Source organism: Panthera leo, chromosome C2 (assembly GCF_018350215.1).
Source record: "Panthera leo isolate Ple1 chromosome C2, P.leo_Ple1_pat1.1, whole genome shotgun sequence".
Lineage (NCBI taxonomy): Eukaryota > Metazoa > Chordata > Mammalia > Carnivora > Felidae > Panthera > Panthera leo.
In genome coordinates this window covers 55,503,965-55,517,475 of record NC_056687.1, presented here as the reverse complement: position 1 = coordinate 55,517,475, position 13,511 = coordinate 55,503,965, and the positions used below count along the sequence as shown (strand labels likewise).

The 13,511-nt window shown below is 39.7% G+C and overlaps 1 pseudogene; it reads left to right on the top strand.

Moving 5' to 3' along the window:
• The first annotated feature begins 12,968 nt into the window (after nt 1-12,968).
• On the top strand, nt 12,969-13,262 carry LOC122198565 (annotated as a pseudogene).
• The last annotated feature ends 249 nt before the right edge of the window (nt 13,263-13,511 follow it).

Below are 13,511 nucleotides of genomic sequence, written 5' to 3'. Positions count from 1 at the left end.
TGGCAATAGAAGTGAAAAGGGAAGCATCATTACAGTCTTGCCCCAGCAACAGTCCTACCCTAACAGTGGCAATTGATTGCATTTCCCCTTATCTTCCTTCCCCCTACCTAGTGTCCTTTCCACAGAAAGCTGGGCCCCAGCTTTCCCTTCCAACCTTCTATGTTCTAATGACTCCAGCCTCTTCCCTTTATTCTTCCAACCTAGAAGGGTGGCTGCTTCCTGTCATTTCTGTGTTACTACTTCACTTTTTCAGTCCTCCAGTGTCTTTTCCACTAATCCCTTATATTCGTGCTGTTAAAATAATCAGTGTGATTTCTGTTTCCCTGACTGGAGCTTGCCTGGTTCTGCACCCTGACTGACTGAAGGGTCAGTGTTCATTCAGGTGGACAACCCACCCCCTCCTTTCTTTGCAGGCACTGATACTTGCTCTAGAACTGTGCTGCGTGGGCTTATTTAATCCTAAAAGGCAGCGATTGGGGCTGTTATCCCCACTTCATGTCTGGCAGCTGAGACTCAAGGGGTTTAGCTTGCCCAGAGTTACTGCCTGGTAGTGTCCCTCTAGCGCCACCAATGGGCTGAACTTAACAGGGAAACGGCCAGCAATGTAGTGAGTAGGACACCAGCCTAGCATACAGAGTGAAATATGGAAGAATGAAGTTGGAGCCAAGCGTGTATAGCTTAATTGTCAGCACATTTGTGATAGGTGGTGTGAGAGCCAAGTAGACACTTTAAGAACTCCTCATCAGCCACAGGTCCCATACTCAGGGCATCCAAGCTCTGCTCCATCACAGGTCCCACCTTGCACTTTATGCTTTGAACCCTGTGATCCTCATCTGGCTTCCCCAGACTCCAGTCACCCTGTTGCCTCTTACCTGGATCCTCCTCCACCTGTCACCGCCTTTGGAATCATGACTGGTCTGTCTAGTTTACCCAGGTTAGCTTTCAGTGTTTCCCTGGATGCTGCCTCTCAGATTTTGAATCTCTGTTCCATGCACTTTACCCGATGCTCATGCTATGTCCTCCCAAGTGGACCCCAGGGCTTAGGTGGAGAGATGACAGTGGTACCCCCTTCCCTTTCCAAGGCATAGCTTTATCTGTAAGAAGGGCAGGCTGCCCCACATAGCACACCTTTGTCAGCTTCTTAGGAAAAAGGGTTAGTGGGTACAGAGAATGTGAAGATAATAGTTGCTTGTCATAAGAAAACAGATGATAAAATAGTATCTACTTTATAGTTTTGCTGAGGGCTGTGCTAAGAAGGGGGAAAGCCTGAAATTCAGGTACAAAGGTATTTAGGTTAATTCAAGGTTAGGTGCGATAGGAAAAAAGAAAAGAGCTCAAAAAAACAGAACCACTTCCTTTCCTTCAAGTCTCCATCTCTCAAGGTCAGTCTCCCCAAAGTCATGTTCCTTCTCCATGCTTTCCTCTGCAGCTTATCGTCATGAGCCTTGTCCAGGAAATAGTCCTAATCTACATACGAAGTCATGTTATTTTAACAAACTGAATATTTTAAACTAAATTTCTTCTTCCTTCAGATGATAAGCTTTAAGCAGAGCCTACTGCCCCATGATTTTTTTTTAATTGTGCAGATACTTTTTTTTTTTGTATTTAATTAGAATTCCATGTGTTTCTCCCCAGTGATTTTACAGTAAAATTTCAAGTAAGGGATTTTATGACAAGTAGGGCCTAGTGTGTGAAGAACCTCAACAACTTTAGTTAATGTCTGAGACTCTCACTCCCATTTACCAAAGGGCAGTGGTCCAATCAGAATTATAACCATCTACTGCTCCTACAATGCCTTGATGCTTTGAAGGAAAGGCACTATTTTAAAAAGAGACAAAGATGGAAGGTATTAAAATATTTGATAATCTTAACCTTATGAAAAAGATTCCCCCCCCCCCCCTTAAAAAGAGACTAAAATCATATTACATCTCTCTGTAGATTTAAAGATACATCAGGAAGATGGCCTGCTTCTTTGGTCCAAAATCTTGAGACAAAAAAGGAAGAGAAAGTCCAAAAGAGATGAATGGCAGCTGGTCCAAGATAAGAACAAGCTCTAGTGTGATTTCTCTCCCTTCTCCTCATGTCAGTGGCTGGTGACCAGCTGCTGCTTCAATTAAGCCTTGGCTCTTTCTGGCAGGAACACAGAATATTCCACCTAGAGAAATGTCTGCTGACACAGAACTGCATGTAGATCACAAGGGTAGGTAGTGGGGGCAGGAGAATGGTTTAAGTGGGGCAAATACTTCTTTCATTTTTCTTTCCAAAATGGGTTGGCCCAAAGGTAATGGGGAAATAAATGAGAAAAATGTTTTGTTTAAAATTAAATATATGACTGAGAGGCAAATGAAGAGGCCTAAAGGAAGGGTTCGTGCATTAAAGAAACAACAGGAGTGCTGGAGATAGCCAGCCCGCTCTGCCTACCCCCCACCCCCATTTATATTAGAATAATCTTTAAACATGAAAATGAAATACAGAAGAGTCCTGACATTTAAAACCAAGCTAGGGCCTTATTCTGGCTGAAGAAATGTAAAATCATTAGAACTGTGTGGACAGGGAATAGCTTTTTTAATACTTAGAGTTTGTTTCTGGGGACAGCTGTAGGTAAGCAAAATTGGACATTCAAATTAAACCTGGGAATACCAAGTTTTATCGGCAGGATGACTGACATTGAGAAAAATATTCAGGGAGGCAGAATTGCTTGATGGAGAGACCATGAACTGAGACCACATGTGGATTCCTGGGACCTCCAACAAGCCATGTACCTCTCTAGGTCTTGGCCTCCACAGCTATCCAAGGAGGGGACCAATCTCTGAGGTCCCTTCCACCTCTGTTTTTTTAATGATTCCACAAAACCTTCACAATGTGGGGAATAACACCTCAGTACCTCAAACAAGATTATTAGTTAGAAACAAAGGAAAGAATTGTTTGTATTGCTTGTATTTGATACAAATTGAATGAAGCTCAGATTTTTTTTTTTCTACTCATGGCCAGTGAGTTTCAGGTTGCTACCTATAGGCTCTATGTTGTCTCCTGTTGTTACTTGTTGTCCCTACCCCTTATTCTGAGTGGTTCTACCTTATTCTAGGTAGGCTAGTGATAGGCTGCCTACGTAGAAGTCACCTGAAAGTCTTTTTCAAAATAAAAAAAATGTATATTCCTGATGCCCCTGGTGATTCTAATGCATGACCCAGTATGAAAACCATAGCTGTTGTCATCTCCTCTATGAGAGACCCCTCTCTATGATCACTCTGAAAGGCCAGTATCCATCTATATCCTTTCTCCTAGCATTGACATTTTGAGTTCCTTACAGTTACACAGTCAGGCATGATTCATTTGTAAGATATAGCAAAAAGGTCACAGACTTGCATGCCTGCACACTAATTTAAATCCTGCCTCCAACACTCACTCACGGTGCTACCCTTGATAAATCATTTACTCGAGTAAGTCTGAGTTTCCACACGACATGACATGAGATAACACACGTGAGCACCCAGCACAGTGCCTGGCATGTTACATACTTAGTACATGTTTGTTCCTCTAACCTTTAAAATTCTTAAAGGTTTAGGTACATGGAGCTAAGGTTACTCCTTAGGGCCTAGTTTCCATTCTGACATAGAGGAAGGCTACATTCTTATCCCAGACACTTCACTCTCTCGGTGCTCAAGTCACGTTTAGTTGGCCCTTCTAATGAGGTCTGAGAAAACAATCATCTAAACTATTATCTCTGAATGGGTGAAATCGTTAAAGTGCCCACAGGGAATGGACTCTCAAACTGTCAGTTATACAGACCTTTAAGATTTTCCCCATGCTCTTAACATGACAATGAGCCCTTATCCATTTTCAGGCAAAAATCCTATAATTAGACTGTACCCTTGGTCTCTGCTCCAGCACATATGTTCATTCTTTCTGCTCAGAATCTTTACGTTTCTATAACGTTTACACTTTTAATGAACGTTTTAAGAAATACAATGTAAAAACTATAATATAATATAGATAATATGTCATTAATGTAATCTAGAGATTATGATCATCATTTAATATATAGTATTTAGATCAATATATATGAGAATATCAAGTAAAAATATATCCAAGGGCACCTGGGTGGCTCAGTTGGTTGAACACCCAACTTTGGCTCAAGTCATGATTTCCCGGTTCATGGATTTAGGCCCCACATTGGGCTTACTACTGTCAGCTGGGAGCCGGCTTTGGATTTTCTGTCCCCCCTCTCTCTGCCCTTCCTCCGCTTGTGCATGTGCTCTCTCTCTCAAAAATAAGTAAACCTTAAATTGTGTGTATATATATATATATACTCAAAATTGTGTGTATATATATATACTCAAAAAAATATATATAAAATATAAATATATTTATATATATATTTATATATAAAATATAAATATATTTATATACATATATATATATATATATATATATATTTTATACACACACACACACACACACACACATATATCCAGAACTTGACTTCCTTCTCTACCAAATTACCACCCCCACACCACCAGGCTGCTCTAGGTTCCATTGTCTCTCACCTGGATGATTACAACAACCTCCTCACTAGTCTCCCTGCCTCCACACTTGTCCCTCTGCAATCTGTTCTCTGTAGAGCAGCCAGGGGGATCCAACTAACGCATGAGGGCATCATGTCATTCCAAACCCCATGTGGAATGGTCTTCAGATTCTTACATAATCTGTCCCTCTCCTCTCCCTTTATCTTTCTCACTTCATCTGCTGCCACTTTCTTGCTGTTCTGTCTGCCTGGGATCTGTTGCTCAATTGTCACCTTCTCAGTGAGGTCTTCCCCACCACCTATTTAACATTGCAAATGTCCCTTCCCTCCACCCCCACACTCCCTAGGCTCCTTTTCTGCTTAAATTTATCCCATCATGCTATCATCTTCTAACCTGCTATGTTATTGCTTATTTGTGTATGCTTTGCCTCTCTCCATTAGAACACAAATTCCACAGGGCAAAGATTTTTGGCTGCTTGGTTTATTAACATATCTCCAGCACGTAAGACAGAGCTTGGCACACAGCAAGAACTCAACAAATATTTGCTGAATGAACAGAATTACAAAACTTGCCAATGATTATACATCTCAATAGTAATGGAGCCAACAGAGCTCTTCTTACTCTTTTGCAAGTCTTTCTTCCAGTCCATGTATCCCTTCATCATGTCATAAAAGTCATAATGGGAAAATCTTTTTTTTTATTATCCTTCAAATTAGTTTCCACAGGAACTCATATAATCCAACTGATGCTGCCATTTAAAAAATGCTTTTGAAATTGGCTTTTAAGCAGTTTCTTGATCACACGAGAAAATCATAATGTTATCATCATATTATCATCACAGCTGGCTGATGGTTTTGTTTTTTGGTTTGTCCATATTTTTTTAACCTAAATGATATTTGTTTATCTATACCGTGGTTACTTGACTTGACTACAAATGGTTTCTGGTTCTTTTCAGAATTCAAAATATATTCTCAAAGAGTAGGATGATATGCCATCACTGAGAGCAAAATGGTTCTCAACATACTAATAAATACTTAAAAATCTAAAAACAAATAATAAAAACGAACTAACAAAAAAAACCCCTAAACTATTGTATCAAAACTTAAAGGCAAACAATAAGTTGAATTTATTTGTACAAGTGTGCCAAAGGACTATCACTCTAAAATATAAAAGTTCGGATGAATTTACAAGAAAAACACTAAGACTCCAAAGATGGGGAAGTGATCAGGATAGAAAATTTGCAAAGGTTCAAGTACAACTGATTACTGATTAACAAACACCAGAAAGAATTTTCAGTCACAGCTAACAGGAAAAAAAAAAGAAAAAAAACCCCCACAAATTAAAACAAAACCGAGAAACAATTCCATATATCAAATTTAAATTTTCTTTCAAAACTCAGTCATAAGATGGTAATATTAGGGGAAGTGGAATAACAGATACAAGACAATTCTTTTATTTTTGTAACTTTTCTGCACATTTAAAATTAGTTTAAAAGATTAAAAAAAAAGAATAGATGCTTTGTTGTGTTTAATTGCTCTGTTTGTTTCTGCATGGATTCCATATTCCCACCATTATTACAGCATTACAATAGTCTTGATAATTGGTATCTGCCTTCTTTGCAATTGTCTCAGCTATTCCTGACCCTCGACATTCCCATACGAAATGTAAAAACAGCTTGTTAATTTCTGCAAAATCACTGCTTGGATTTTCCACTAGAATTACAATGAATTTATAGGCCAGTTTGGGGGAGAATTAACCATGAAAAATAGGGTCTGTACCAATAACATATTGTGTATATATCTTCCTCCGTTAATGCTCCCCCAGCAACTCTCCCAGGTGCCGTATATCAGGCAAAGCTGGGCCTGATCAGAGCTTGGATCCCTCCAGATTTACTGTCTTGTCTGATGGGCATGCACACTATTTTCCCACTTGGAGTATTCCCTTCTGATAAAATTTTAATCTGGTGTGGAAAATAAAGCTTATCTTCCTGTCTTCTAAACCAAGTCCCATTTTAGCAGGTGTGTGTATCATGGTTTAGAGTAAATTGATGACTCTGCTTATACCAGTTTAGGAGTAGAGGATGTGGGTTAATACCAATGTAGTAAATAGCAGAAACCTAGCTCAAAATAGCTTAAGCTGAAAAGGCAATCTACTCTTCACATAAACATGCAGGCAGCTAAATACAGGGCTCAAAGGATGTTATCAGCTCTCTGGATCTCTTATCTCTGCTTGTCTCTGTACATCCCCCATACATTCCCTGAGGCTGGGATAGATGGCCACAAATTAATCTCTGCTAAATTATTCTTCTGATTCTCCATTCCAAAGAAAGAGGGTCTTTCTCTCCCCCCACCCCTTCTCCCCCTAGCACCCATATATCAAATCTAAGGGAAGATTGACTTTCTTCCTTGGGTCATTTCCTGAATCAGTCACTGTGGCCAGGTGGATGGCAGGGCTTGGCTAACCCTTTTTCAATTGGTGTATATTAAGGGACAGGCAGTGTGGGGTTGGTGGGGGGACCATCGTCAGTGTCATCTGAGTCTTGAGAATGGGTTCCCTACAGTGTGATTACTGGATCATAGGGTAGTTCTATTTTTAATTTTTTGAGGAACCGTCATATGGTCTTCCACAGTGGCTGCACCAGTTTGCATTCCTACCAATAGTACACAAGTATTCCTTTTTCTCTACATCCTAGCCAACACGTTGTTTCTTGAGTTTTTGATTTTAGCCATTCTGACAGGTATAAGGTGGTATCTCACTGTGGTTGTGATTTGCATTTCCTGAATTATGGGTGATGTTGAACATCTTTTCATGTGTCTGTTGGCTAGATATTTACCCAGAGAATATGAAAACACTAATTTGAAGGGATACACTCACCCCTATGTTTATTGCATCGTTGTTTACAATGGTCAAATTATGGAAGTAGCCCAAGTGTCTATCGATAGATGAATGGATAAAGAAGATGTGGTATAGGTGTGTGTGTGCATGCGCATATATATATGTATATATATATATATATATATATATATATATATATATATTTCAGCCATAAGAAAGAATGAAAACTTGCCATTTGTAATAACATGGATGGATCTAGAAAGTATAATGTTAAGCAAAATTATGCCACTTGGAGAAAGACAGTTACCATGTCATTTAACTCATATGTGGACTTTAAGAAACAAAAGAAATGAACAAAGTAAAAAAGAGAGAGAGAGAGAGAGAGACAAACCTAGAAACAGATCCTTCCCTATAGAGAAAAAACAGATGGTTACCAGAGGTGAGGTGGGTGGGGGATGGATGAATAGGTGAAGGGAATTAAGAGTACACTTATTGTGAACACTGAATAATATATGGAGTTGTTGAATCACTATATTGTACATCTAAAACTAATATAACACTGTATGTTAACTACACTGAAAAAAAAAAAAAAGAATGGGTTCCATTTAGCAGAGAGGAGTTCTGTTTCCAGAAGGGAAGAAAAGCTGGATAGACAAGAATAACATGTCACTGAAGTTACAGAAGTACTGGGCCTTATTTCATCCACCTGTAGCAGCGTCCAACTGTTTGTCCTTTAGACACCTAAGTGACAAAGTAAGATAAAACACCTTTTGGGGCACCGGGGTGGCTCAGTCGGTTAAGCATCTGACTTCGGCTCAGGTCATGAGCTCATGGCTTGTGGGTTCGAGTCCCGCATCAGGCTTTGTGCTGACAGCTGAGTCTGGAGCCTGTTTCGGATTCTGTGTCTCCATCTGTCTCTTCCCCTTCCCTGCTCATGCTCTGTCTCTGTCTCTCTCATAGAAATAAATAAACATTAAAAAAATTTAAAAAAAGATAAAACACCTTTTATTTAGTATTACAGAAACAAAAAATTGCGGGATTTATGCAAACTTTAAGCACTGTCTGAAAAATAAGAAAAGTTTAAATATAGTCTAAAAACACTGTAGAAATTCTTTGCTATTTAGGATTTTAATCTGTAAGTGTTTAGGACCACTTCCATTGCAGATGTGATCCCCATAAGACTTCAGCACGCACTTTCCCATTGCTGGCTGAAGAATGTACTCCTAGTGGGTTACCAATAACCACTGCTCTAGGCACTGGGCAGACCCTCAATTTCCTTTCGTCACTTTGGTAACCACAACCAGGCTGCAAATTAGAATCTCCTGGGAAGCTGTTTAAAATTCCCACGCCCAGGCTGCAACCAAGGCCAGGTGAATTAAAATCTCTGGGACTGGGACACAGGCTTCAGTATTTTTAAAGCTCTCCAGGTGATTCCAATGTGCAGCCAAGGTTAGCTGATTCAGGGGATGAACGGGCTGCATGCTGACTCCTACACAGGCCTTGCTTCACCACTGGGGTCTTGAAACAGAAAGAACTAAGATTTAATCATGACCTTACAGAAAACGGACAAGAAGGTAGCTCTGCCTGTGTTGGTTGTAGGCCATGAATTCCAAAGAAGTTCATGTACTAGATTGAATTATTTATGTTATTCATGGTATATTTTAAAAATATAAAAAAATTATAAAAATCTAGGTTTTTATCTTCTCTTGAAAGGTTGGAACATTGGGGAAATATTGGGCAACATTCGGTCAGCTGCTGTTGAATAGCAGCTGCCCCCTCTAGGCAAGAAATGCACTTTTTGGTTTGTCCTGGTTTTCACCACTCGGTTAATATGTGCAGAGTTCCACTAATCGAAACAATCTGCCTAGGCTTTCTGGGCATTTGAGTTTACAGCCGCTTCTAGGTGCTAAACATCCCTGCAACCTGGGCAAAAATAATTCTCTTTCGAATATAGCCTAATTCATTAAATTGGGTCTCCATTGGGATAAAGGCTTTTGCAGTAAAAAAAAAAAAAAAAAAAAAAAAAAAAAGTATTAACAACTCATTAACAAATTGACAAGGTGTTTACTATCCTGACCTTTTCCCCTGCACGGAAATCTTTCAAGTGACTGTCAGAATAGGTCAGAGAAATGCTAGGTTCCATATAGATACAGAAATATGTTGATGCATATATACTTGTAGATGTAGATACAGATACATTGCCCCTTTAAGAAGTCTTCCCATGACTATCAAAGGGCCATAAAAGGGGCACACACAGATTTCAGGGTTTCTCTTCTCCACCAAGGAAAAATTAATACCTTGAAGGCGAATTGATTCAATTCACTGTAATTCTGCAACAACAAGTAATGGCACTTGTATAGGACATTCCAATTACAAAAGAACCTCTACACTTATCATCTATTTGATTATCATAGAAGCTATGTGAAGAAGACTTTATTATGACTTGTGATAGAATGACTTATAAAAAATAAATATTTAGCCATTCAGATGACCCAAATATATTTCTCAGATATATTTGGTCTTCATTCACAGTTCCTGAAAATGCTTCAGAGCCACAAAGGTGAAATGGAGGTCTTTCTATTAATAAAGGCAACTTTTAGATCCCACACAAGGCGGTGGGGAGCTCATTGCCAGGGGCATTAACCATATGATTAAACCATATGATTTTAGTCCCTCCCCCCACACACATCTGGGAGGGGAGGGGCTGGAGATTGAATCAGCCAATAGTCAGTGACTTAGTCAATCATGACTATTTAAGGAAGCCTCCATAAAAAAACCAGAAGGCAACGTTTAGGCCCTTTTAAGGAGACCTTCATGCTTGAGGAACCATAATTCTCCCACATGCCACCAAGCCGGGCCCTAAGTTCCACGAGGACAGAGCTTCCTTTGTTTGAATGCTTACCCTGTGTATCTCTTCATCTGGCAGTTGAAACTGGTAAATGTAAGTTTTTCCCTGAGTTCTGGAGTGATTGTTGAAATCTCCCACCTGTTGTCAGTCAAGTAAAAAGCTGGGGTGGCTTGCAACTGGGATCTAAATGGGGGCGGGGTGGCCTTGTAGGAGGAAACCTGTAGAATCTGATGCTATCTTTAGCTAGATAGCATCAGAATTGAGTTGAATTTTGCATCTATTTGAGTTGCATTAATTTGAGTTGAATTATAAAATGCATCTATATGAAGGAGGAATGCTGAGAAAAGGGAAACTAAGCATAAGAACGATACTTTGGTATAAACTTGGAATAATAGTTATAACACAATTTTTTTTTCAAGTTCCTGCCCTTCTTTGGACACTAATCCCTGTAATTAAAATTGTTCTCTCTGTCCATTTAGTTATTTGTAGGTTTATGGTTCTGCCATCTTCTAAGTTAGTCTTACCTACTGTTCTTGTATTCTCAGTCCATTTGGTGAAAAACTTAGTACCAGGTAGAGTGAGGGTTCCATTTTATTTGGCTTCCCCAAATAGCTCCAGCATCCCACATTCCACAACATGATTAAAGGCAATATGGTGTAGTAGAAATTACCTTGATTTGAAGTCAAAAGACTTCAGTTTTATTCCTAGCCCTGCCCCCTACCACGTGGCCTCAAAAGGGCAAAGTAAATAACAAATATGAGATTAGCAAAACCGATGAATGCAACTTTCTGTGGCCCCCTGGACATGCCTGTACTCCCGAAATACCAACCTCACCAAATATCCTCCTATTTTAGCTTTTGCATCTTATTCCCATACTTCTTTCCCTAGCCCTTAACTGTAAGAGAATAAATATTAAGTACAGTAGAAGTATGCATCAGGGACCGACCAGGTGTGGACAAAGACGTGTGTATACCCGTTTGGTGATGTGTTTTAGTTGAAACAGCCAGGCTCTGAGGCAGGACACAACTTGCCAATGGGCAGTGACTTCAAGTGACTACAGGTGATTTTTACAAGGAGTGCATTTAGGCTGTTCTGCTCCAGTGAGCAGTTCATCAAACTTGAGCTGCCGGTGAGAATTGGGCTATGACTTGGTGGAAACTTTGTATAAAATCAACAACATCCTTGCTGAATCCTGACACCTAGATGATGTTTACCAGGAGAATTCTTAAGTTGATTGGGCTGTATGTTTTTGTTGTTTATATTTTGAATTTCTACAGGTTTATATTTTGAATTTCTTTTGCTTCCAGTTAAGTGACTTAAGTAATTTTTCCTCTTCCAAGGGGAAGAGTTTTTTTTAATATTTATTTTTGGGAGAGCACAAGCAGGGGAGGGGCAGAGAGAGAGGGGGACAGAGGATCTGAAGCAGGCTCCACGCTGACAGCAGTGAGCCCAATGTGGGGCTTGACCTCATGAACCTTGAGATCGTGACCTGAAGCGAAGATGGACACTCAACCGACTGAGCCACCCAGTTGCCCCAAGAGATTCTTGTTTTAGATGTGAAAGTTCTGAGTTAGTACTTCCTGTCTCATATTGACTGGTATCACAAAAAGTGAATCTACATAGAGGGCCACTACTACATGTTGCTGCAAACTCTAGGGAGTGCGTACCCGTGTATATAAAATGTGTGTACATATATATGACTCTTGGTCCACACTGTCAGGTGTGTAGGGAGTGTAACATCATTTTTCTGTAACTGAACTTGAATTCCATTTGAGATTGCCATTCTTCTGGTCATAGAAATGTAATCTCAATTTATGAGCTCTTTTCCATCCTCTTTTTCACCTGTCTAGAAACTCAATGGGTGCCAATGTAGAAGAGGATGGAATCCGGTGTGTATTGTCATATATCAACTTTACTTTTGTAGTGATCAGGGATAATCACCAAAATACATTAAAAATATCTAAAAATCAAAATGGCATAGGCGCAATCAAAATGGATATCTATGGTAATTAGTACAAGTGAACAGTCCATGCTGTTGACCTTGTCCTTCTGGTCTTCAACTGTTGGTTCACTCAAGTCACAGCTATGTCTTTTTATCCCTATAGAAAGGCATCTTCAAGTTTCTGTGCCACATCCAAGTGCTTCCTAGGAGCATTAAATATATTATACTATTTTCATCCCACTTTTGCCCACAGAAACTATGTTCTCTCTACTGCTCCTTAGGACATGGGGGAAAGTATGAACTTTGTATCTTCCTGGATTCTACTCCAGAGCTGGATGTGGGGTGGGGATTGATGTCAGAAGGTGCACTCCTCTTGATTTCCACTTATTATAAAGGTTTAAGCTGTGTTTGGACCAGGTTAGAGTAGGGATCAGGTACCTGAAATGGTCAGAAAAATAGATAATTTTCAGAAATTTTAGCTTTCAGCTTTATTATTTTATATTAAATTAAATTTTCTCCTCACCAAAGATCTAAAGAATATTTAATAGGGGGCACTGTAGCCTGGCTTTTTGTATGCATTCCCAAATATTCCCCAAATTTTGTTTAGGACAAAATTTTTATGGTCTGAGTCCTTCAAGCATCTTTGTCTTGGTTTTTGACAATCAGGGGTCATTTTTCTACTACTGTTTTGTCATTTTGTACCCACTGAGACAACACATGTTGCCCATTAAAAAGGAGAATGTTCACAGCATAATGAAGAGTATCAGGAATAGGTGCCTTGTCTTCTCGCCTCTTTGGTCTCAGCCACAGAAACAAGATGACAAAGGGGACATCATCATTTGGAAAGTGTCACAGTAAGAAACACACATTGTGCTTCTGCTGTGACTCTAAGGCCCACCACCTTCAGAAGCAGGCCTGTGGAAAATGTGGCTGTCCTATCAAGTGGAAGAGAAAGTGTAACCAGAGCACCAAGGCTAAAAGACGAAATAGCACTGGGACTGGTTGAATGAGGCATCTAAAAGTTGTACACTGCAGATTCAGGCCTGGACTCCATGAAGGAACAACACATCAACCCAAGATGGCAGCAGTTGAGGCATCGAGTTCATCTTAAGGATTTCAGCGATTAGTCACACAATAAATGTTCTGGTTAAGATCGATAGATGTATATATCTATATCTATATATCGAGAATGGCAAACATACTGGCTACTGTGTATTTACTACCCACCATATATGCTTCAGACATCTGATCTGTCAAGTCTATACACGGACATCTCAAGCACAAGAACAGTCTTTCTTCTTGAAAGCCCACCCAGTCTTTGGATCACAGTATTAGGAAATTATTTGTTATAATGGTCTGA